General features: G+C 34.6%; 2 long non-coding RNA genes across 5 annotated transcripts in view; one reads left to right on the top strand and one right to left on the bottom strand.

Moving 5' to 3' along the window:
- The window catches only part of LOC125752263 (uncharacterized), a 142,206-nt gene extending 135,209 nt beyond the window's left edge, over positions 1-6,997 (bottom strand). Inside the window, exon 1 of the long non-coding RNA XR_007401311.1 lies at positions 6,750-6,997. This is a non-coding gene — a long non-coding RNA (uncharacterized LOC125752263). The remainder of the gene's footprint in view (positions 1-6,749) is intronic.
- LOC112658582 (uncharacterized) overlaps positions 1-24,593 on the top strand; it is a 47,755-nt gene that overhangs the window by 10,792 nt on the left and 12,370 nt on the right. For 2 of the 4 annotated variants that reach the window (XR_007401310.1, XR_003135809.3), the window contains 3 exons: positions 3,334-3,370; positions 4,658-4,739; positions 19,942-20,045. This is a non-coding gene — a long non-coding RNA (uncharacterized LOC112658582). The remainder of the gene's footprint in view (positions 1-3,333; positions 3,371-4,657; positions 4,740-19,941; positions 20,046-24,593) is intronic. The other 2 variants (XR_003135811.3, XR_003135810.3) reach the window with 2 other exon arrangements.

Genomic DNA, 24,593 nt, shown 5'->3' with positions numbered 1-24,593 from the left:
TTTGCATAGTCATTTAAGTTCTCACATTTTATATAAATCTCAAGTTTTTCTTTTTAAAAACCTTGTAACAAAAGAAGAAAGTAATTGGTATAAACAGACAATAAAGTTAACTGTCGATTGATATTTCAAAGTTAAACTATGAAAACTTTTTTTATTTTTCAGTTAAAATTAGCTGATATCCAGGAAAATTAACTTCTCTTATGATAGTCCACCAGAAGTTTCAGGAAGATAGAAACTTGCTATTAACTTTTTAAACAGAATTTTCTATGATAGAAGATTGGATAAGCAGATGTTTAGAAGTTAAAAAAAGAAAATAAATAAATATTAAAATTAAAAAGTAGCAATAGGGCAGCCTGGGTGGCTCAGCGGTTTAGCGCTGCCTTCAGCCCAGGGCATGATCCTGGAGACCCGAGGTCTAGTCCCACCTCGGGCTCCCTGTATGGAGCCTGCTTCTCCTTCTGCCTCTCTCTCTCTCTCTGTGTCTCTCATGAATAAATAAATAAAATCTTTTAAAAAAGAAAAGTAGCAATAACTGCAGGAAGGAGATGCTACCTATCCAGAAGGAGAAACAAAATTAAAATTAAAATTTTGATTTTAAGATTAAAATCCAGAATATGTGAGCACTGAGTGTTATACTATATGTTGGCAAATTGAATTTAAATTTTAAAAGAGGGCAGCCCAGGTGGCTCAGCAGTTTAGCACCACCTTCAGCCCAGGGCCTGATCCTGGGGACCTGGGATCGAGTCCCACGTCAGGTGCAACCTGCTTCTCCCTCTGCCTGTGTCTCTGCCTCTCACTCTCTCTCCCTCTTCTCTGTGTGTGTGTGTGTGTGTGTGTGTGTCTCATGAATAAATAAATAAAATCTTTAAAAAATAAAATAAATAAATAAAAGAAGAAAAAAGAATCCAGAAGGAGGGGGCGCTCCTAGACACACTTTGGTGTCTAGTCCTTTGGGAAGCAGGTTCTACCTGGCTATGAGTTGTCTGCAATTGGTTTTGGAGCAACAATGGAAGCAGTGGACTGGAAGGAACAGCTGCAGGGGTAAAGGGATATTCCTATGCTAGGAGAGCCAATAGACAAAAGTACAAGAGAAAGTTCTTTCTCCTCTTTTCCTACTATTCCTTCTTCCTTGTTTGCCTCTCTTGATAAAGGAAAATTGAAGCCCCAGCTTACAATAAAAGAGTGTGGAAGAGGGAAACAAGTGTTGAAGCTGAGAAACAATAGTTTCATAATCACTACAAGCTATGTTACATTTTGACACACTTTTAATTTCCCACATTAGCCCTTATTTCATTGGCATTTTAATTTGGTGTCATTAATTACAAGTTACTTCTTGTAACTTTGAATGGTATATAGAATGCCAAGAAAGTTTATGTGAATTATTTTTGTCATAGTTAAAAGTTACCCAACTTTTGACTATGCGATTCTAGAATTCTAACTTTTGTCTAGGTAATAGTCTTATAATACATTTATGATTCACTGGCTCTAGTAAATAAAGCCAGTGAATGTTATAATCTTGTTGCCATTTTTGTGTCTTCCTCTAAAGCAAAGGATTATATCTATAAGCCTGCCATGCCAGTTAAAGACCATTAGTCACAGGAAAAAACAGTGGCGTGTGGAATGGATCAGCCCAAATTCATCATGACCACTAAAAAATAACACAAAACAAATATCTTATTAGTGATGTGCCAAGAGGTTGATCATTTCGAGTGAAGGATGGCATGTTAATGAATATATATAAAGGCAGTTCTCAAATTCACATATTTCAAATTAACAGCAATCAGTCAATTACACGCATGATATCGACTTGCTTCACATATTGCCCTTGAGTAGGCTGGAAACATACAAATGAAACGGAGTCAGATTTATGATGGTTTGGAGGAGATTTCTAATTTAAATCATAGCAAATACTTTATCTTCCTGATACATAGAACCAAGCAGATTTAATCAAAGTAATCAACTCTAAAATAGGCACAAATAATGGCTAAACAGATATGGGGCGGGGGGGGGGGGGCAAACAACATCAACAACAAAAACCCTAAACTAAATAAAATAGGAAGGCATTGAACAGGAAATCTTGGCCTTTAAACTGTTATTATATAATGGATTTTCTAAAGTAAGGTAATACATTTTCTGAAGTCTTATAAAATAAGATTCCAAAAATACATAGGTCAGTATTAGCATTGCTGGAATAAATACAGATATAGGGATTCATACAACTCCATTGCAAAAAACAAAAACAACCCCTCCAAAATGGCAAAGGGCCTAACCAGGTAATTTTCTAAAAATATACCAATATCCAATAAGTACATGAAAAGGTGCTCCACATTACTAATCATCAGGGAAATGCAAATCAAAACCACAAGGAAATTATCAATTCACAGCTATTAAGAAGTCTATTATTTGTTTATAAAGATGTATTGATTTATCTGAGAGGGGGCAGGAGTAGAGGGAGAAGGAGAAAGATATTCCTAAGCAGACTCTGCTGAGCACGGAGCCTAACGCGGGGCTTTATCTCACAACGCTGAAATCATGACCTGAGCCAAAATCAAGAGTTGGATGCCCTAGGTGCCCCAAGAAGTCTATTATTATTATATTATTATTATAGAAATAAGAGATAAGCAAATGTTGGTAAGGCTATTGAGAAAAGGAAACCCTTGTACACTGTTGGTGGGATTATAAACTGGCACAGGGATTATGGAAACCAGTATGGAAGTTCTTCAAGAAATTAAAAATAGAACTATCATATGATCAAGAAATTCCACTTCTAGATAAATATCCAAGGGAAACAAAACTATTGCCCCAAAGAGAGAGTTCCACTCCCATGTTAATTGCAGCACTCCTCACAATAGCCAAGTTATAGAAATAACCTGAGTGTCCATTACCAGGTAAATAAAGAAAATGTGATTATATATATATATATATATATATATATATATATATATATATAATTATACATGTATATTCAAATTTAATACATATATATATATAAGCTGAATATAACTCAGCTTTAAAAAGAGAAATTGGGCACCCCTGATGGTCCAGAAGTTTGGCATCGCCTTCAGCCTGGGATATGATCCCGGAGACCCAGGATTGAGTCCCACAACTGGCTCCCTGCATGGAGCCTGCTTCTCCCTCTGCCTGTGTCTCTTCCTCTCTCTCATTCTTTCTCTCTCTCTCTGTGTTTGTGTGTGTGTGTCTCATGAATAAATAAATAAAATCTTAAAAAAAAAAAAGGAGAGAAATCCTGTCATCCATGGATGAATTTGGAGGGTGTTATACTAAGTGAAATTTATTTATATGTGAAATCTAATTATAGATATTCTTTTTTAGGGGGTAACAGTATACTTTATTGATGGTACATGACAAGGTAAGGCTCTGCAAACCTCTCCCTTTCTTCAGTAGGTCTGGGATGGAAACTGTGTAGAGGTTGGGAGATTCTCAGTGTGTTGGAGGAGAAATGGAGCAAGAACTCTGTAGCAACAAAGGGTGTCTCTTCCTCTTGTGCTTACTGGGGCTAGTGGTCCAGGGGGCTCTCACTCCTTGGAGGCCAAGTGGATAAAAGTTCGTTTAATTTAAGTAGTTTAAGTACCCCTAGAAATACTGCAGGGGTACACATTAACTTGTTGTTGTTCTTGTTGTTGTTGTTATTGCTTTTAAGTTTTTATTTTAATTCCAGTTAGTTAACATACAGTGTTATATTGATTTCAGGTGTACAGCATAGTGATTCAACAGTTCTATATATACACATTAACTTTCTCTCACCATGTGGGGATACTAAAAGAAACTAAGAATTTAAAATATGAAATGGAAAGATTATCTACTTAATATTAATAGAAATAAAAACACAAAAATTTCTAATCCAAATAAAACCTCAACCTTATTTGAACTCAACCTTTGAAATATAAAGCAGGCCATGTGTATATTAAGTTGCACAGAGTTTGGCTAATAGCCATGAAATTGTCTAGTACTACCCTAACACAATTGGCGGGTACTTAGAACTCTGATAAAATGAATAAAACATTCTGCTTGGATTCAAAGAGAGCACATGCTTATTTAACTTACTGCTGTAAAAGACTTTAGTTTTGTTTTATTTTGCTTTTTAACTTAAGTTAAATATTTTCATTAAATGAGCAGTTCCCAGAGAAGAAAAAGGATAAATTGATGGTATTTAGTTGTCATCTTCTTTATATCCCCTTAGTTGTGAATCAATTAAGTAAGTTGTGTCAATTTCTTAATTAATTCAAAGGGGGTATAACATTTGTAATGTTGATAAGTTTTCCCATAAAGGAATATATTGTAATTATCTGACAAATAAAATATTGTGAATACTAAAAATTTCCCTTCATTTGTTGAGAGAAGCAGTCACAATAATAATCTAAAAAGAAAATTCATCTGGAAATCAGAAAACCTGGCTTGCAGAGCTGGGAATGAAGCTTAACCGCACTGATCAATGATGTTTTATCTAAAATATAGTGAGTTCAGCCATCTGATCTTTAAAATATTATCTTTAAATATTGATGTTTATTAAAAAAAATAAAAATAAATAAATATTGATGTTTATTGCTTTACAAATGCATCATAGTATTGTTTTGGGAGCAGAGACAATAGATTCACCCTGACCTTGATTTTTTTTTTCTTTTTACTCCCTTTTTAGCAAGATATGCACATTTAAGGCAGTCTGTCTATTGGAGGGAAAAAAAAATTACCAAAACATGAAAACCATGAGGCAAAACACGGTAATAAGTAGTTGACTCTTGACTGAATGTTTACTGTCAACAATTGGATTTTTATTCAGAAATCATTTAAGTTTTTATTTTTCCTTAGAAGGTCTCTATCCTTTAGATTTAATATCTCCAAGGTAGAAAAGCTAAATTAATAAAAGCTTTTTAACTAATTGTTTGTCAGAGCATGCAAAGGATGTATGTAACAGATACAGAACTTAAACCAAATCCTTGAGTAGAAACTACCCCATTTGAGTCATATAAACATGACTCACATCCTTCCCCCTTTTTGCCATATCAAGATTTACCCATCGTTTCAAACCATGCCCTCCTTCACCTCTCCATGACTAGAATGAGAGAGCCATGACTTATTAGCACAGAGAGACTTGATAAATCATCTAACTTTCTAATTTTCTGATTTTATGGCATTATAGAGAGTCTTGGGTTGTAAGTCAAAAGAACTTGATATTAATTCAGTGTCCTGGCTTTACTTATTGCCAGCTCAGCAACATTGGGTCATCTACTCTTTCTAAATATATTTCCTTTTCTGTAGAATGGAATCAATAACTCTCTTCCCACTTGATTGGGTATTTTTCCCAATCAAAGTAAATAAGAAATATATAGGTACTCTCATTAGCCTAAAAGTGACATTATCTGGATTAACCACCGAGGTGCCTAAAAGTGGGCTAATAAGAGTACCTCTATATTTCTTATTTATTTTGATGAAAATAGGTTTTTCTTTTAGGTTTTCCTTCCTTAAAATTCTATAGTCCTAGTTCTCAATTATTGTGTTGTTACAGAGGGCCACAGTTTGGGAAGAAGTTGAAGGGGTGAAATGACAGAAAGTGAAAATGTGCATAAACATGCAGACTCTCTTTCCTTCATAGCAGCTTGATGTGAGCCACCATTACTGGTGGGATTGGTTATATTTGTGACTGACAACAAATGACCGTGTCAGTCAGAAAGAAGCTGGAACTTCTTATAACATCGATTTTCATATCTTTATGCCCCTGTACATGAGCTACTGATGGATTTCAAACACAATTCCTTGTTTAGTTTCTTACACTACATAGATACAATTCCATAGACTTTTATTTTATGAAAGATTAAGGCTACTTCCTAGTAAACAGTGAGCATAAATTTTAGTACTCAAAAACTAAAATTAGTGCATTGTTAGAATTTCTGAAGTTTCCAATTCTGTAGAAAGTTTACTTGCCAAGTAGCATCATGCAATATTGAAGCTATGCTTTGAAATCCCATTTTCTTTTCTTTTTTTTCTTTCTTTCTTTCTTTCTTTCTTTCTTTCTTTCTTTCTTTCTTTCTTTCTTTCTTTCTTATTTTTTATTTATTTATTTATTTATTTATTTATTTATTTATTTATTTAATTTATTTATTTATTTATTTTTTATCTGAGAGAGAGTCCACACACAGAGGAAGAAGGAGAAGCAGACTCCCCACTAAGCAGGGAGGCTCATGCCCCTATGGCTCCCATGACCCTGGGGTCGTAACCTGAACTGAAAGCAGAGGCTTACCCAACTGAGCCAGGTGCCCACAAATCCCAAGTTTTCAAGAAAAAACTTTTAAGTATATCATTAGTGTAGTCTTGAATAAGATAGGATTTTTAGCTGCTGCTTATTTCATTCTGTATCTCTATGTGTAAGCAACCTGAGTTCATTATTCATATTTAAAATATTTTGTCAAAAAAGCAAATATACTTATGGTAGTAAAAATACAAAGATTAAAGTGAAATAAAATTAGCTTGATATATGAGTGCATACTGGAAGCATGCACCATTACCAAAAGTGTATTCCCACATGAGGAAATGTAATGATATTAATAATATTAGATATCCAAATTTCCCCACTACTTTTTATGACACTGTGATGTGGAAATTTCAGCAGTAAGTAGATTAGGAGAATATTCAGTCCAGGGAGGTCTCTCGTATGATAGTTAGCCCTATTTATCAGGTCAATTGAATCTGCACCTGGAGACAAGTTTGCTTTCAGGTAAAAGGAAGAAACCTACCTGGTCAGGATATCCTATCTGGAGAACATGCTGATTGGTGAAAATGACTATCGCTGCTCAGTAACCAACACAAGTTTCTTTCTTTCAAGAAGCTTACATTCTAATAGGATATGCAAAAAAAAAAAAAAAATAGATACCAAAAATAAGAAGTAAAATGTATTGTATGTTAGCAGGTAGATAAAAAGAAAAAAAGTACAAGAGAACAGTGTTCTGCAGTCAGAAGTGGAAAGAGAATGCAACGTTGCATTGTGAGGTCATTACAAGCTTCATGGAAAAGATGACAAAGGACTTAAAGAACAGGAGTGAGGGAGAGAGAGAGCCTAGGGAATATTCAGGAGATCACTGTTCCAGATAAATGGAATAGAGGAAGGTGGGAACATTCTTTCTGGGTTTAAGAAAAAGTAAGGATTCAGTGTGACTGATGTGGAGTGTAAGAAAATGTGAGATATAAGCAAGATGGTCACAAAAGAGAGTCAATTAAATTGGACTTTTATGACTTATTCAGAATAAAATGTTGAGCTATCACAGGGCATGGAGTAGAGAAGTGACGTTATCTGGCTTACATTTCAAACAGATCATTCTGGCCCCTGTACTGAGTATAGATTGTGTAGAAAAGACAATGGGCTGAAAGAAATAAATCAGTTATGAAATAGTTGCAGTATTGCAGGTGAAATATGAGGGTGTCCCAAACTAGAATGGTACTGATGGATGTGAAAAATGGTTGGATTGTATATATATTTTCAAGATAGAGCTGGCATGACTACCTCATAGACTATGTTGTGTAAGAGAAAGAAACAAAATGACATAAATTTTTTTTTCAATAATTATTCTCATCATTTGCCATTAACTGAGATGTGAAAAATCAGCAAGTGGCGCAGATTTGTCAGGGAGTTCATTTTTAGAGATTGTAAGTTTTTAAAGGTTTATTAAACATTCAAGTGGAGATGTTCAGTAGCCTGTAGAGTATATAAATACACTGGCGTTTGGATAGAGCTCTGGGCTCTAATTCTACAATTTGAGGTTGTCAGCATATCCATGGTATTTTAAAGACAATGGGATTTGGTGAGATCACTCAGAAAACAAGGCAAGGGCCCAGAACTGAGCTCTGCAGCACTCCAGCATTGAAAGACTACTAGGTCAGAAGAGTTCCCAGGGTAAGTAATAGGGGATCAGAGAGAGAGAAAGGCAGAGGCTGCTTTCTAGAAGCTGCACATGTTTTCTAAAATAGCAGCAGTTTATTGTCATAGATCTATTTAACTACTGTCTGTTGGATTCCTTGAAGGATATTTATAGATTCTAGTGTTCATTCCTTTTCATGTGTCTTCAGCAGTGAATGTGCAGAGAGGTAGAAATAGGAAGCCAGGTCAGTCTGGATGCTGAGAAACAAAAAGTTCACCTTTATCGTTGGTGCAAGTCTTATGGAAGCAAGGGAAGTGATGGAAAGGGCAAGGACACAGATGCCTAGAAGAGTTCTAATACATAAAAAGCTGAAGAATGATTGGTTTAGGTCTATCAGCAAGAATAAGTATCCAAATAGTAATTTGTATTCTCTAATAATTTTAGGCATGATATAAATAATAGTACCAAAGTGAGGTAATATAAATTTGTTGATTTTGATAGAAAAATAATTGTATTTATCATAACATTTGTTGTCAACATGAAAAGTAAAAACACTTTTCCCTAATTTAGCATGAACACTCTCCATGAGGCATTCATGGAGTCCTTGAAACGTTGAGAATACCATTTAATAAAAATCTAATTCATCTTGTCTAATGCCATTCAATAAAATTGTCATTTGGTAAGGCCATCATTAATTACTCAACTGGCAGAAATAATTATTTTTAGATATTCTCCTTTTGGCAGCTCAGCAAAAAGAAAGCAAAAATTGCCTCTGCAGAATAAGCAACTGGAGGTTTCTTTGTAGTCAGCATTTAAAGGTGACTTCTGATCTGTTGTTAAGACACATTTCTCTGGAAAAAGAGCATATGGCACTTCCTCCTCACCCTTTGCTTACTTTACAATTCATTCATAGGAAAATTAGAGGCTCAACAACAACATAATTCCATCCTCGGATCTTTCTTTCCTTTTCTTTCTTTCTTTCTTTCTTTCTTTCTTTCTTTCTTTCTTTCTTTCTTTCTTTCTTTCTTTTTTCTTTCTTTCTTTCTTTCTTTCTTTCTTTCTTTCTTTCTTTCTTCTTTCTTTCTTTCTTTTTCTTTCTTTCTTTCTTTCTTTCTTTCTTTCTTTCTTTCTTTCTTTCTTTCTTCTTCTCTTCCTTTTTCTTAGAACTATATAAAAAATGACTCTAGTGCAAAAGAATTTCACTTTCCCCTTACTGAAGGAAGATGTTGCTGATTATATAGATATGAACATGAAAACACTGAGATAACAAATTTAAAGGATCCAAGAGTTTAAAAAGAAAATATACATGTAAATTGAAATGCTTTAGAATATACTATAGTATATGAAAATCCTAAACTCCTATGTGGGACTGAGTTTCAATATATAGCTAATTTTCTTTTCTTTTTATCATCATCACTTGACTTGTATAGCTCATACTTGCAAATGGAATTGATGAAGACACTGGAACAATGCTCTATCCCAATTCAGATGAACCATCTATTGGTTACATAGCTCTAGAGGTATATAGAATTAAAAAATAAAATACTGGCACCCATATTCTTTGTAGCATGTGAGAAGTCTATATAATTTTTGGAGTATTGTGTTTCCATTTCAATGAAATTAAAAAAATAATTCCCTTCACTCTTATCTTAGACCTCATTATAATAAATACTTCCAAGAGAGTTTAGTGTTCACAGTCTCTGTGACATCAAACTTATAAAATAATGAATAAGAGCACCAATAAGGAAGGGTACTTAACACATACGTTCACATCAAGGAAATGCCATAGAAAAAAGGAGTGGGAGAATTAAGCCATTTCCTGGACCTAGACAGTATCAGCTCATCAAAATCAAAGAACCTATGATGAAGTAGTCAACATAATGTATTTTGAGCAGCAATGCCATTTCAGAAGAAAGCATCATCCATAGCATTAAATTGTTATTCTAAATTTTAATTTTGTTGAATTTGTAGATCTAAGAGTTAATTTATGGATTTTCAAGACTCACAGAAATTATTAATGTAATAATTTTATACTATTTAGAAAACATTATAATAAAAATTTGTTAAAACTTGTCAGAGTGAAACTTGATTCTTGACTTCCTAAAGCTAAATCCAATAAATACACACACATATACATATACACAAATAATTAGGATACACAGACAAAAATTCCCCAACAGCAACCAAACAAGGAAGTTCAAACTCATGCCATAAACTCTAAAAGCACAAAAGTCAAAGAAAATATCATACCATTCAGGAAGGCCTTGATGAAGTATCTAACCCTGCTATCCAAATCCCACATAGTAGAGGGGAATATGATGCATTAAAAAAATCCAATAAATTATTACTAATATACCACAATTTAGAGAGAACAAATATGTACATAGGCAGTAGGAGGGCTAGGGAGAGGAGGAGAGAAACAGAGGGAATGAACACTGAAGTCTTTTAACATAAAATACAATCTGAAGATCCATGCACTGGTGGGGAAAAACAACCAGGTTTTGCATTTTCAGTAGATCCATGATAAAATAAGAAATTTTATCATGAAACTTGGATGTGTTGCTTTACCCCTTGGACAGAGCACAGCCACCTACTAATGAAGTGAAATCCCAATACAGTTTTGGTTTTTTTTTGTTTTTTTGTTTTTTTTTTTTTTTGGCTTTTTTAAGAGGGAGAGAAAGAGAGAGAGAGAGAGCACATTCACATATGTGCATGATGGGAGGGAATCTTAAACATGCTCCATACCCAGCACAGAGCTGAGGGTGGGCTTAATCTCACCACCCTGAGATCATGACCTGAGCCAAGATCAAGAGTCAGATCCTTAACTGACTGAGCCACCCAGGTGCTCCCCACCAAATACATTTTTTTTCAAATACAGTTTTTTAATAAATCTAACTAGCTAGCAAATATTTCAAGTATTCTAACAAATTATTCCCAGTCCTAGCTGTGTTCTCAATTGGATGACAACTATGAAAACATGTTATGAAAGAAGAGGAAGGGAAGAAAGAAGAAAGAAAAGAAGGGAGGGAGGGAGGAAGGAAGGAAGGAAAGAAGGAAAGAAGGAAAAATCTAGCAGGCAAAAGATAAAGAAGCAAAGAATCATATTTGTTCATAAACTCAAGTAAGTAAGGGGCAAACAAATAAAAAAACCTCACTCCTAGGAGTTTCTCCCCCTTTAGAAGAATTTAGCAAAGACTTAATTCTGTAGAATAAAACTTGAAAGGCACATTAATAAAGAATGAGATTTAAAAAAAAAAGAATGAGATTTTTGAGCTATAGAAACAAATCAAACAAATCAACACCATTAACTGGAAAAATAAATTAATTAGGGAAATGGGATCAGAAAAGTTGAGGATGCAACTCAATTGCCACGGAAGAAAGTCATGAGATTATTATTTTGAATGCAGAAGAAAAAAAAGGCAAAGATATTGATATTGGAACAGTTAGGAAGATGTAAAGGACAGAAAGAATGTATCAGATGGTTAAGTATGTTATTTCTCAGTCAGATATGCAACACTTGAAAAAGAATGCCTCTAGATATAGTAGATTTTCCATCTTACTGTGGATAAAGAACTGATCTTGAAAATGTAAAAGGTCATGTCATATTCTATGAAAAATTGATGCAAAGTAGTGCACATTGAGATATGTTCTTGTTTAGTTATTGAATTTCAAAATGACTGAGGAAACTTTTTTGCACACAGGTAAAGGAACAAGTGAAATATGAAAGAGGAAAAACCAAGTTTGCCTCAGAATTTCACATAGTGAGATTTAATATCAGATGAAGCAATTATCTACAAAATTCCAAGGAGAAAATATTTAAAAAAAAGACCAATGTATAATTCAAGTTCATACTTTTTATTTATTTATTCATGAGAGACACAGTAAAAGAGAGAGAGGTAGAGACCCAGGGAGAGGGAGAAGCAGGCTCTATGCAGGGAGCCTGACATGGGACTCGATCCCGGGTCTCCAGGATCACACCCTGGGCTGAAGGCGGCGCTAAACCACTGAGCCACGTGGGTTGCCCCTGTAATTCAAGTTCAAAGGTCATTTATATGTATAAAAGTGGCAGATAATTATTACTAAACACAGGGGAAACACTTAATCCCTCTTGAAAACCTGCTTTCTGTCTCAAGCCAGCAAACCAGGAGAGGATAAAAATGCAAAAATCAGGAATAGGGCATGGAATTGGAAAAATGAACGATTAGTAAGTATTCAGCTTTCACTCAGATGTAAAACTGCTATAAACAACTGAGAGCCTTATGCCTACAGAAAAGAATACAAGTGTTATGGACTTTGATAAATAAAAAGTAAAAATATACCATTTTAAATCAGAAAGGTGGTAAGAAAGAAAAAATAATGGGTGCTGATTTTTTATCCTTTCTAGTAAGGAGCCATTTTGATAACATAATATTGAAATTTAGAGAGAAAAAAATAGAATGGTTCCAGCTTTATATTGTCCATTACAATCTTTCCTTCTTAACTTAAAAGGAATACTTAAGGCATTAGAGTCTGTTTGGTTATTTTTAAACATGGAAGCATTTATCCAAAACTTTTTGTTTTTTTCTGATTCAATTTTATCCTAAAAATTCAAAAAATATTGAAAATAATGCATTTTAATAAAATACACAGATATAACCTCATTTTAAGAAAATAAATTTTATTGATCTACACATTATTTTTCAGTATACATGCATACAAAGGGATGATGCTGTCTCATTTTTCTCTCTTGATGATGAGATTCTAGTGGATTTTTAAAAAATTATTCTTCTGCACTTTGTATTTCTTGACTTAAAAAAAAAAAAAGCCTGCATGATTTTATATGAATCCTATAAAATCATTATCCAAAAAGAAAAGAGGTCTATGTAATACTTATCTTTGTGTAACATGGATTTAATTCTGTGCCTCCGGATGGTGAAACTGGTAGGCATTGGCCTGGGTAATAAGAGACAGGATTTTTTTCCCATTATCTTTAGGCTCAGATATCATGGGTTTGCTATCCTACGTTAGTCTTACCTGTGAAAATGTCTAGTAAGGAGTTTTCAGATTTTTCATGTGGGCAAAAGCAGTCAATCTCTGTGTTTGGAAGCCATGGGCAGGAACTTTCTGACATTGCCAAGATGTAGAGTCCTCGTGTCTCATTTCCTAAAAGTTTTCTATATTTATTAAAAATCCACATGGTGGATCAGTAGCAAGGGAAATCTTGGTATATCACCTGGCTTTATCTAACTAGTACCAGTACTGAAGGGAGTTACTAATAACCTGATAGAAATCAGGAGGAAAAGGAAGGAAAGCAATATTCATCTTTAAAAATATATGTATATGGTAAAATAATGATTTTGAGATTGAAAACCTGCAAAGCAGGGAAAATATTCAAATCCCCTTCATCCTAATGGAAAAATTCACTGACTGACAGTGAGATGTTGTATCTTGTCAGCAACAGCAGTGACCTTTAGACTTGAGGCTGACATCAATATACCACAACAAGCTATCTCTTAGAAGGCAAACACAGATCTATGTGAATTTCAAGAATCTTCAATGAAAATTGCACAAAGTCATTTACTCTATGATCCTTATATTTTGAAATGCCTAGAAATTGCACTTCAAAATACTTCATCATAACTAGTCTCTAATCTCTGAACACATTTATTTAATTTTTACTTTTTGTTTATGGCAAAAGAGTGATTTCTGAAAGCAATATGAAGAGAATTGCCCTCCTGGAAACTTACTGAATATTTTTTAAAATGCCTGCATTATTGTTTCTATTTAGAGTAACATTCTCCAAAATAAGTGGATGAAAAGGGTAGCAGAATTCCTGCTTGTATGACATTGGTGTCTTTGAAATTCAGTTCCTACTTTTTATTCCTTAAAAATATAAACAAATGTATCAATTGAAATAATAGTTTAATTTTAGAACTCCTATGATATCCTCTTGCCTTGAAGAATTCATTCTCCTTCCCTTCTACCCTCCCTCCCTTTCTTCTCTTTTTTCTAATTTGTTCTGCCAGCTCTTGTTGAGCTGTGCCCAGGCATTGTACTCAGCACTGGGAATACAAAGAGGAGACAGAGTCTATACTCTTGATGATCTGAAATCCGGGTTTAGATAAGTATTGGTAAGTCAAAGACTACAAGGTTTGGAGGTCTGTGACTGTGTTTGTGAGGAAAAGCAACATCTTTTAAAAATGATTGAAAAGAAGTGTTGACATATATACATGTATATTTCAGATTATAGTTAAGCATCTTTGACTACTATTAATTGTTTCCATTTTGAGCACCTGCAATGTGTCATGAACATATTGTACTCATTCTCTCCTCTAAACTTTCAGCCTGGACCCTCTTCTCCAGAATGTACCTTCATTTCCTTCAAAGTGCTTCTCAATTGTGAAAACTTCTTTAAATTCAAGTAGTCTTATTAATTTTTTTTCACCTACAAACAGATCATTTAGAGATGGTTGACATACATTAGCATTAACCTATATTGCATTCTTCACATGTCAGTCTTATGTTCCCCTGACTGGAATGTAGTCATCTGGAGAGATCTGTGGGTTCTTAGAGTACGAGAGAGATACCAGACCCTCTTCAGGGCCACATAGTAGGAGTGTGAGAACGATTTAATTATTGAAGCATGCTCTTTCCTAAATATATCCATTAGGAGATGTTGGGCATAGAATTGTCACATCTAGAAAGAAAAACAGGACACGCAGTTAAATTTGAATTTCAGATAAAGAATTTTTTGTATATAAGCATGTCCCAAATATTGCATGAGACATACTTACACTTAAAGAAATTATTTTCTGTTTATCTGTAATTCAAATTTAGCTGTGCATCCTGCATTTTATCTGGCAATGTTTATTGGAAGGAAACATTTTAAAAAATTGTGTTAGCTGCTTCTGTCAGTAGTCTAGAAGCATACTGCATATATATAATCATAATATTCCAAAAGACAAATACAGAGTCATTTTTATTTATTGGAGGGAGAGACATTTTTCATTTTTAGACATATATATGCTTGTAGGTACCCATGTGCACTCATGTGTATGTATTCACACATACATGTACATGTATGTACATAGGAAGGAGAAGGGCACCTAGCACTACTTTCAGGTTTGACAGGCCAATCATAGAATGACAATAGGAAAAAAACACTTCATTCACAAAAGCATGCGAAAGTCCCCCCAGATATAGTCAGACGCTAGAAGATGATTCCTGAAAGGTTAAGATCTATTATTGAAGAAAAAAATGTATAAGACTATCCACAAGTTACATTTCATTTGAAAAGATACCTATTTCAAATTTATTTCAGTGTATTTTCTTTCCTTAATTATCATTGGCCTATTTTGCCAATTCAGGACTAAAGATGTGGGCATTTTTTTTATTATTATTGCATTTGGACTTAGTCAAAAGTGTTAGGCTCAGGGAAATGTTTTCTGCCAAGTTCCTCTAGGTCCATGCCAAGTAATTTTCAATTGGTTTATAAGCCCATGTGTATTTTAAATGAAATGAATACATACATTTTAGATTCTTTTACCCTTAACTCACCCAGATGGTTCAGAAGACATCGAATAAACCTTTGATTCATGTTATAAGAAATAGATTGCTTAAAGGTTTTGGAAGTCAAGAAGTAAGGCACCTCATTTGCAAAGAGTAAGTGGACCCAAATGTTGTAACTCCATGCGTATGATGATAGTGAGAGTTGTACTCTCAAGATTTAGTGCTTGGTTAAATGTTCAAACCTAATAATACTATACTTTACATTTAATATCTACATGTCTTGGATCATACTAACTTCATTAACCTGATATATATTGCCTACTACTAGCCTCAAGCCCTTACCACCAATACATGAAGAGTATTGAAAATGGTATTATATTCCTGTTTAATACTATTTTCTTATGTGAATTAGCTTCTATAGTACATTGGAAGCCAACAATACAGATGTAACTAGAAAGCAAAAATAACTACTAAATCCTACTGTGCACATCTGAGTTGAGTGTTTTTGCAGACCTTTTCCTATCTAGAATATGATTAACAGTATGTAATACTAAAATATTTTTTACTTCGTTTATTAATTATATTCTAGATATGAAACTTTATAAAAACTCAGATGTGCATAAACTTATTCTTAGCCAAGACAACTGTCTTTTCCTAAGGTTGGACTAAATATTTTGAGAAAGAGGGAGTTTTTATAGTGCTAAAGCTTTGTGGGAGGGGCTACTTACTCTTCTGCATCTGGGGAGATGTCCACTATCTACTGCTTGGTCCTCAGTACATACAGGTGGCTCCTTAGATATTTCTTTTCTTTTTTTAGATATTTCTCTCTTTTTTTTTTTTAAGATTTATTTATTTTAGAGAGACAGAGTGAGAGAAAGAGAGAGAGAGAGCATGTGAGTAGGTGGAGGGATAGGGGAGGAGGGGAGGAGAGAGAGAGGATTCTCAGGTAGATCTCCCACTAAGCATAGAGCCTGATTTGGGGATTGATCCGGGGATCCTGAGAACACAACCTGAGCAGAAACCAAGAGTCAGACACTCATTCGACTGAGCTACCCAGGCGCCCCTGAGATATTTCTTGTTTCTGTCCCAGTGCCTCTTTAGTTCTAGTGGAGTTCTAGATTATATCTACCACCCTGCAGGATATGAACATCATAAAACTTTCATGCTACTCTTGGGCCTAGAAATCTTTCATCCCTGCTCTGTAACCTAAGTTCTGTGTCAATAAACCAGAACACTGGCCCTCCTGATGTTTATGTGCTAATTTTCCCCCTCTCACTTTCCTTCTTGTTTCTCCCTAGATTAGGGAAGGCGTGTGTATGCGTGAGCATGTGTGTTTTCCATTCATGATAAACTTTGGCAGAAGGTACAATCTAGCTCTCTCTTTATGTGTCATGAAATGCTTTGTCTATGCCAGCGGATTTCTCTTCTTCTAAAGTCCAAGGTTTTTGTAAATCAAAGCCAGGAAAAGCACAGATCCACTGGCCTAAACATTTGAATTAGTCTGAGGACTGCAGATAGAGAAAAGAAGTGTTATTCTAAGAAGCAAAACATCTCAATAACTTTGACCATCACTTGGTGAAGGAATTTATTTCCATTCTTTAGAAATCTATAAAAACTATGTAGAGGATGCTTTAGCAGTAAAATAGAACTACAACCATCAACTTAAAATCTATAAACCCAAAGTCATAGAAGAAAATATGTGAATCAGTGTTATTCCAAAACTGTAAAAAAAAATTAAACGGCATTACCATAAATAGAGGTACTTTTAAATTAGGCTAAGACCTAAGGGATGCTAGGGTGCGAGAGAGGCTGCCCTGGTGGTGGGTGGGTCAGTGTGGGTCAGTGAGGAGAGCTGGGCTAGTCATGCTCAAATTTACACTCCCTAAAAGGACTTCTAATTTGAGAAGGAAAATAAATTACCCTCATGCCTGTTACATACACCGGAAATAATAAACTGGAGAATAAAATAGAAGTTGCAACACATTCAAGATTAGGAAAAGTAGGAAAGTATCTGTTCAAAATATATTATGTGGATTTAATGGGCTTTACGACTTAGGATCCTTTCCGTTAATAGGGATTTAGGACTGTTTTCAGGTTCTGGTTGCACCCATTGGTGCAAACTCAAGAACCTTCAGAATCCAGGCAGGTGATTTAAATGTAGATAGGGCCAAATTCTAATCCCACTGGATTAATGGGAACCAGAAATGTACTTTTTGTCCTATGAAAAGATTCACCACCCAGGCCAGACAAAACATCTGCAGACAACATGGGTGGCTTTCAGGTCACTGTCAAAGCAACCGTATATCTTGGAAATGACTTGGAAGAATTGGCAAATAAATTATGAAGTAAATAGATTACTTTGTAAATTATAATATCGAGGCATGACGTTTTGAGAAGGAAATTCCAAAAGTGTTAATTTCATTATTATTCAGAAAACATTTGTTCTTTGTTTCCCTTCGAGAATTTGCAGCTCTTTCCTTACGAAATAGGATAGTAGCAATAGATTTCTTGTGAAGCAAGAGGAATTAATAATTTTTTAAAAGACTTTATTTGAGAGAGAGAGAGAGAGTACAAGAGCAGGGAGGCGCAGAGGGAGAAGCAGGCCTCCCACTGCAGGGGGCCCCATAAGGGGCTCAATCCCAGGACCCTGAGATCATGACCCGAGCCAAAAGCTGACACTTACCAGACTGAGCCACCCAGGTGCCCACAGGAATCATTAATTTAAAAAATCTGATTCTTACTGTATGAAACTGGTGATGTTGTTAAATTGGGAAGCTGACTTGAATAGGTAGAGAACTGTGTTTAAAAATATTTTAGTAGATGGTAAGATACTGAGCCACTGACCACTGTGGAAATTACTTGGTTTCCTGACAAATTTGGAAATAGGGTTTCCAGTCTCACTCTTCCCACAGTTGTATCATGTTTCCACCACGCCTTGTTATGCCAGTAGAGATGCAGTTGTACTGTATTGTCTTTCTGCCAAATATATTCTCAACTATTTAATTCTACTGGTCTTTTCACATATCTGTGAAGGAGATATATGATTTACCTCATCCTGCATGTATGGGGAAGGTAATATTTGGGAAATGTAGGTTCTTACTAGAAATCAATGAATCAGGCCAGCCTTGATAAAAAAATGGTTTTCTGGCTCCTGTTGGGAAGTTTCCTTAAGTGTTCTAGTCTGAGCTTTGCAAGAAAGCAAGAGCTCTTCATTTAGCTTGATATAATTATTCTTTCACCCATAGACTAAATGGATCTGTAGTTTACATGCTCTTTTACTTACAGTTTATGGTTTTAATTACAGCTTTCATCACTTCCTTTGACTTTTAACCACCTGTCATTCCTTTGCAAGATTGTTTCTTTCCCATTGGTCATTGATGGCAATGTCGCTGATATTTAACTTCAGGCTTGTGCTTTTGTTCTATTTATGCTAATAATAAATCCTACACTTCTAACATGATACTTAGGGTAGAATTCAGTGGAGTTAATTATATTCCCTTGCATAATGTAATTCTGAACTCCCTGCGATGAAAATAGCATTAGAATTTTCTATAATTTTATGTTTGCTCTCTCATTACTTCTGAGATTTAAACAGATTTAGTTTAGGTGACCTGAAGTTCAAGGTTTTCCTAAGTGAACTGAATGAATTATCTCTGCTTTCCACTTAGCAATGATGTTTATAAACTGACAATGAAATGGGATGGCAGTCTCCTAAGGGTAGGGAACCAGGCAAGATGCTTGTCAGCACCATTACACATTCAATGGTTTGTTTTGTATTTTTTCACTGGCTCTTTGTTCATGAAAGTCAAATCACAAAATAATCCTAAAGGATCTTAAGGTCAACCAAGATTGTATTAACTGTTCTCACATTTCAAGTTTTTGATGAGAAAACATAAAAAGAAGGAAATACAATTATTTCTTAAGCAAAAGTAGCCTTTTTAAAATGTGCTACCTGTGCATTCATGTGGAATTGTAAATATTGATTTTTGCAAACAGAGATGGAATTTTCTTCTAGGATTCTCTATGGTACCATGGTGTAACAAAACAAAGACACCAGAACCAGTTATAGATTTGCACAGTGGATATTCCCCAGACAAACTATCTAAACTCTCTTAGCTTCATGTGAGAAATGGGGACATTAATATCTATCTTACAAGTGTTGATATGAAGATCAAATGTAATAATGTGCATTAAAATTAGTGGTTGTTCTTCAATAAAATTAGTGGTTGTTCTTCCTAAGTTTTGCATTTATATAAGTTTTGCATTTATTTATATTTATATATAAAGTTTTACATTTATATATTGGTTATATATATTTAGTTATTTAGACTAATTTATCCAAAAGTTACAAAGCACCAGATTATTCAAGACGGGAAGTACTTTTAAAGAGTCTAAATTATCTCACATTATTCTCACTCCTGGCACACTAGACTGAAGATAGAGTGAGATTCTGATAACAACAGACCCCCCTCTCTGAGTCTCTGAAACCTGTTCCACTTAAGTCCTTCCATTCAGGTTCAGGTAGGTCAGCAGAGTTTTGCATGGCCTCTCCAAAGGTCACAATTTACATTTTCTTCTATCACAGCCATGTCTTGTCTGCCATTTCTGGGTGACCTTTCATCACCACTGTGATATCCTCTGTCACTCCTGAGGGTGATGTCCAGACTCTCAAACAATCTGACCATTCAGGTAAATTTCTCTTGTTTTAATGTTGTAGAGGGTGCTTTTATATAGATAGATTCTGAGCCGATATAGAGCACATTCTTGCCATAAATCCTACCCCACAGAATTATGTTGCTGTCCATTAGTAAGCCACAAAACAGAACTGGATTTTTCTCTTATTTTCTTAAACTGACATATGGTGATAGAGTTCTTTCATTTCACCTATTTTTATTACAGCTCTTTTTCTCTGCTGGAATCCAGGGATAGGCCAAAAAAACAATCTGACATGCATCATTACTCAAATAAACATTCCCCTTTGTGCCAGCCCTCATAGTCTGTCCATACTTGTGAACCCCAACTGTATTTGTCCTCTGGCTAACTTCCTTCTTTATGGATTAATAATGTCTTGAAAATAAGCTGCCATTAGTCTCCAATCAAAATGCAGTCAATGATCTCATGAATAAAAGAATGTTGAGGGCCTCTTTCATGATCCCCTCCCCCAAACACATTTTCAAATTTGGATGAATTCTCCAAGGTATGGAGTTCTCTTTATGCTGCTGTGGCTACTTACGATATGTACAGATAGCAGTCTTTGTCATATAATTGTGGTCAAAGTTTATAAAAAGAGCCAGAGCCCAGTTTAGGTTTGTGTTGTTGATTAAAGTGATAAGTATACATTATGAGAGACCTACTATTAGTTCCAGTCAGGTTTTTGCAATTCTTTTTCTTGATGTTAGTTTTATGTTATACTCATTTGGTCTTGAATTACAAGTGAATCACATTTCCCAGACTACTGGATTCTTATTCAAAATATTTATCAGCTATCATCAGAAGAGATGGCAGATTAAGCTAATTTTAAATGTACCCTTTTACGTAGGCTGAAAGTATTTTCTACCTTCTGAGGCTCTAAGTGGGGAGGTTTTATATTTGGGTGTTCATACTACACCCTTGTAAGGATAGCTGTGGAATTTTAACAGTTGGGTCAGACCTACCTGCAGTCTAAAGGATTTTGTATGGACCCATCATTTGTTACAGAACCAAGTGGTTTCTGGGGAAGTGAAAGCATTTTCTTCCTAAATAGAATGGAATTGCTAATCTATTCAGGGAAATCTCTTTGCATTAAAGCAGTTATGTTACTTCCTAATCATCCATGAATTACTGAAAACATCTTTGAAAGATTTGAAATGTGGGGTTCTTTACTATCATCTGGTGCACTAATGTTGAAATTAAAGATGAGCTTAGATAAGAGATCTTATTTTCTTTTTAAATAAATGTGCCTTTTCCATTAGATTATTGTCCTATGGTTGTCCCACTGAGCTGTAAATTATTCCCATTATTTTATCATGTGCTTCATTTCTGTCGTCCTGGTAACAAAGCATAATTGCCTTTTTAATATTTATGTATTTTATTCAAATGATTCTTTTTAACTAAAGGAAAAATGAACTCTAACAGTTGAAGGGCATGCCAATTCTAATCTCTATAAAACTTCCTTTTTTCTTTTTTTTTCCTTTTGCCTTTTTCTTGTACTAGTTCTATAATATGAGCTTCAGTGCAGACATTAACATAATTCTTAAATATTTGTATAACATTTTTATGTTCAACAGTTAAACTATCCATATTTATTTACTACATGTAAATGTGATAATCGAATGTTTCCAATTATATTAAATGTCATGGCTAGTAAGTTGACCATTCTCATTAAGGCATATAAATTATGATGAAGAAAGCTAATTCTGACCCCTTATTATTATCTATTATGCTGCTGCAGTGCTCAAATAATGATCACATTTTTTATAATGGAGAGCTCATTTAAGATTTGCTATTTTGAAGAGGTTTGTCAGTCATTTAACCTGGGGAAAAAAAAACCAGTTTGTACAAATTTAAAACCAATAACATTAAAATATCACTTTTTTTCAATAACATTTTATTTCAATATCTAAATATAATTTGGGGAATTATATGTAAATATAGTGGGAATATTATAGTAAGTGGTGATATGGCACATTTTCATCTCATTCTACTGCCGTCATAATTAAAAAAAAAACTGCAAGAAATCTTGTACTTAAATTAGAGATAAACAGATTGTGAAAACAGATTTTAGTTTTCAAGAAGAAGAAGAAACTATTACATGAGCTAGAGACATAAAAAAACTTTCTAAAATGTTATAAGACAGCATAATCCTGTTGATTACAAACTTGGTACATATCTATCATTTTATAAATGATTTTTAAGTTGAAGAGTATTTCTTTAAAATACTTGCAAACTCTAAAGCTACTAGAAAGAAAAAAATAGAATTTAAAAAAATCCTGCTAAGCAAAAAATTAAATTATTTTATAATTACAGGTTCTTCTATGTTTGGAAATGGTCACTTTTAATGGCTTACACATCAATTATGGAGGGAACAGTGATAGAGTTATTCCTGTCTTTGATTTTAACTTATTACATTGTGCAGAAACCTGTAAACATCCAATGTGTCACAAAATTTATGTAATAAAATTTAAGTCTGGCAGTTATTTTTAAGGTGATTTTTGCAAGGTTAAATTACTATTTCTTTAAGTTATGTATTCAATCTTTTAATCTAATCTTAGGTTATTTTTAAGTGACTAGACTTTTTAATAGCTTTAAACTAATATGAATTACAAATTCTGAATCAACGCACAAGTTAAGCAGTGTCACTTTAAACCTACAACTGAAAATTTTTTTCTCTAATATACTATTTTTTAGAGGAGTTTTAAGTTCATAAAAAAACTGAGAGAAAGGTATAGAGATTTCCCATATACTTCCACCCCACACACTGATAGTTTCCCTCATTATCAACATCCCCCACCAAAGTAGTACAATTCTTACAGTTGATGAAGATACATTGGCATATTCTTATCACCCAGAATCCACAGTTTACACTATGGTTTGCTCTTGGTGTTGTGCATTCTATGGGCTTGGACATATATATCATGACATGTAGCCACCATTACAGTATCATACAGAGTATTTTAAAAATCCTTTGTGCTCTCCCTATCCATCCTATCTTCTTAATGTCTGGCAACCACTAATCTTTTCACTGTCTCCATGGTTTTACCTTTTCTAGAATATCACATAGTTGGAATCACATAGTATGAAGTCTTTTCAGATTGCCTTCTTTCATGTAGTAATATGCATTTGAGTCTCATCCATGTCTTTTCAAGGATTGATAACTCATTTCTTTTTAGTGCTGAAAAATATTCTATTCTCTGGATGTAGCAGTTTATTATCCATTCACTGCTGAAGGACATCTTGGTTTCTTCCAAGTTTTGGCAATCATTAATAAAGTTGCCACAAATATTTGTTTGTAGGCTTTACACTTTGATATAAATATTCAACTTTTCTGAGAAAACACCAAGGAGTACAATTTCTGGATTGTATTGTAAGAACACATGTAATTTTATTAGAAATCACCAAACTGTCTTCTAAAGGGGCTATATTACTTTGTATTCTAACCAGCAATGGATAAGGGCTCATATTGCTCCAGATCTTCACCAGCTTCTGGTGTTGTCAGCGTCCCAGATTTTGGCCATTCTAATAATTATATAGTGTATTTCATTGCTTTAATTTGCATTTCACCAAGGACATATGATTAGCAGCATCTTTATAAATGCTTATTTGCTATGTCTGTATTTTCCTCAGTGAGGTGTCTGTTAAGGTCTTTGCTGATTTTTGAAATTGGATTGTAATTTTATTATTGAGTTTTAAGAGGCTTTTTTGGTATATTTTGAATAACTTCTTTATCAAACATATGTTTTGCAAATATTTTCTTTCAGTCTGTAACTGGCCATTTTATTCTCTTGACATTGTCTTTGGCAGAACAGAGATTTTCAATTTTAATGAAGTCTAGCTTATCAATTCTTTCTTTCATGGAAGCTGTAGTTTGAAAAATGCCTGGGGTATAGGAGAGAGATTTGTTTACCAATCTCAGAGCCTACATTGCATGGGGCATGGATCTTAAAGAGACTTCTCCAAGAACAAAAGAGCTGGCAAATGCCATTTTCCTCCCCCACACCCAGTCTAGATACATGGACACCTGTAAGAACCAGTGCAGTGCAAACACTATCCATTTAGCTTACTAACAGTGCACCCCATCCCGGTAGTCTTGTGTAAACCTGCTCCCTCCAGCCTGGAAGTGGCAAGAGTTTTCCAGGGGAGTTGAAGCTCCCCTCCTAAAGAAGACCTGTGCAAACCTTGCTAACATCACATGTATTGCCACCTGCAACCTGGCCTCAGCAGGAAGACATCCAAAGAGGTGCCACAGGCATGGCATTGTATAAGCCACCCTGACAAAGGACAGCACCACTCCAAAGTGACTGCTGCCCCAGGGAGAGGAGGAAGATAACCATATACATCAGTCTAACTGCAGCCCCAGAAGTGGGCTAAAGGAAGACATTTGGTTTGACTGTAGGCCACAACCACCAATTAAACTTCCCCGGGGGGCAAAACAGGGAGAGCACCATGCTATTTGGGGCAATTGCAGTTCTGATAGATACCTAGTATGACCTAACTCAAATCCAAGGTGGCGCCAGACTGGCGCACTAACAACACAGAGAC

Source organism: Canis lupus, chromosome 12, assembly GCF_003254725.2.
Source record: "Canis lupus dingo isolate Sandy chromosome 12, ASM325472v2, whole genome shotgun sequence".
NCBI lineage: Eukaryota > Metazoa > Chordata > Mammalia > Carnivora > Canidae > Canis > Canis lupus.
This window is presented reverse-complemented; position numbering and strand designations above follow the sequence as displayed.